A 2,651-nucleotide genomic window follows, 5' to 3' on the forward strand; every position below is an offset into this window, starting at 1 on the left:
GAACATACATTTGACAGAATTATTTTAAAAATATAAGCAAATCAAAAATATGTGTCTGTACCACTGTGAAAAATTGTGCGGCTGAATAAGCTATAAATGTGGACTGTAGGAGGTGCTCTTGTGTCATCTTTGAAATTGAAGAGAAATTTAATGTGGAGGGGAAGAATTACAGAAAAGGGAGATTGCAAAGTGTACAGGGGCTTTTTTGCTTTGAGAGTTGTAGCATTCTTTATTTTAGCTAATTAACTTCAATCAAGGACAGAGTTTTCATACTTCTGTTGTTATATTCCTATCCAAACCATTTCAATATATTAAATACGGCGGCGGCCCTAGCACTGGCTCCTGCTGGTCACCACTCTTAACATCGGCCAGTTCTGATGAGGTTCCTCGCACCATCACCCTCTGCTTCCTGTGTCTGAGCCAATTCTGCACCCATCTACAAACATCACCCTGAACTGACACTTCTTTTAATTTGATGCCCAACCTCTCATGTGGCACCTTATCAAATTCTTTCCAAATATTTTCAAATGGTGGAGCTGACAAATGTAGACCAGGGGTGTGACAATCAGATCCAGGAGTAATGCAGTGGCTGAAAGTTTTAGATTAGCCAGTTTCCTCATTAGTAAACCATTACTGTGGCTAATGGCGTAGACTTATGTTGCCTTCATTCATTTTCTTCAAAGCTCGCAGCATGCAAAAAAGAAATGTACAGCAAACCCACATAATATAATACAACTTATTGTCATGATTTAAGCTGAAAATTGATGTTTTGTAGCCTTTTCCTTTAAGAAAAGCCATTTTGTGTACTGTTGTCAAGGTTACATCCCACATCTGGGGTGGTGACAATGACTCCATCAGCAACCGCCTTTCCTATGAGCCTTATACGAATGCAGATAAAATCCTTATTTTCATTTTTGACTTATTGTGTGTTTATGGTTCTCGTATTGCTTGGTTTGAATTTTGCATCTCGCCTTGGTTTTGGTCATTTATGTTTATTTTCATTTTCTTTGTTTGCCTTTTGCGCGCATCTCCCGGTTTTCGCAAGAAACTAGTCATCTGTTTTACTGCCAAGTCAGGACACTTATTTGTGTATAGTCCTCTTCACTGACAAGAATAAAATTGTAAAAAGAAAGTCAAAAATTAAGTCACAGTTCAGGAGACTTCGGCCAGCTGGCCACCTACCCTTCTCCTTGGTTTTTATAACGGAATTTGTGCTGGCAGTCCATTCTGATGAAATAATCTTTCTATCCGATGATTCCAAAGCTACTTTATCCGAGATGATTTTTTCATACACAGGAGAGCAGGCTGGCCATAGAGCAATGGCACCATGTGCCACATCCAGATATTAAGAAGAGAAACAGAATAAAGGAGGGTTAGTAATGGTTTATAAATATTATATTACTTATATTAAAAACAGAGATGTGGTATGCCCAGTTAATCAGCACCTCTAGTCAGGGTATGCTAAACTGAATTTGTAAGACTTCAGTCTGATTTGAAAGATGAAACTGAAAGGGCATCTCTTATATTAGCAGGCAGACCACTCCACAGTTTAGGGGCCCTGTAACTAAAAGCTCGACCTCCCACTGTTATTTTATTAATCTTTGGAATCATAAGCAGACCGGCATTTTGAGGTCTTAATGTGTGATCTGGTTTGTCTGTCATGATAATTTCAGACAAGTAAGTCGGACCTCGGTCATTTAAGACTTTATATGTTAAAAAGAGGATTTTGAAATTAGCCCTAAACTCAACCCCTGAGCCAGTGTAAGGACTTGAGAACTGGAGTTATGTGTTCATATTTTTGTGCTCTTATAATTCAAAACGCTACTGAAAGAATTAACTGAAAACCGCTTAAAGAAACATTTGAACATCCAGTGAACACCACATTGCAGTAGTCAATCCTACTAGAAATAAATGCGTGGATTAATGTTTCAGAATCCTGTATGTCTTGAGAATGCCTTAATTTTCCAACATTTTTAAGATGGAAAAAACATGCTTGGATAATTTTGTAATGTGTGTTTTAAATGACATGCTAGTGTCAAAGATAACGCCTTGATTAAGGGCTGATTCAATAAAACTAATAGGGGATACCAACTGAGTTAAAAAGTGAAAAACTGTTGTTGCAGTCACATCATTCCCTGCAATAAATAACATTTCTGTTTTTATGACAAGCCAGCTGACTTGATCCCAGTTGCAGCTCAATGTCCATCATATGAAATCTGTTTCAATAAAATATGTCAAAAGAAAAATGAAGGTCTTAAAAATATTCTTCTGTTCTGGGTCACAAAACTTTTGGATGGTGTTCACAGAAAAACAATAATCAAGAGTTTTTCAAAAGGCCGGTGTGGCAGAATTAGCACAACAACAAGTTATAACATTAAATAAAGGGTCTTAATAAATAACTAGAATTAAAATTGAGAGTGAAAATGGCGGCAACCCAAAGGAACTGAGTTTGTTGGCCAACTGATCAGTTTGCGTCTCTTTATTTCTTGGCTGCTGGGCTTTTGCTTCACCTGCAATAATGAAAGGAAAGAGGCGAGTAAGTGTAAATAATGATGAGGTTCAGACTGAGACCAATGGGACGTCCCATTAATCCCTCACATTAGCAGGCAGAGGGCTAAAGCTTTAAACTCCTACAGTAATTTTAGTTTCAT

Source organism: Erpetoichthys calabaricus, chromosome 1 (genome assembly GCF_900747795.2).
Source record: "Erpetoichthys calabaricus chromosome 1, fErpCal1.3, whole genome shotgun sequence".
Classification (NCBI taxonomy): Eukaryota; Metazoa; Chordata; class Cladistia; order Polypteriformes; family Polypteridae; genus Erpetoichthys; species Erpetoichthys calabaricus.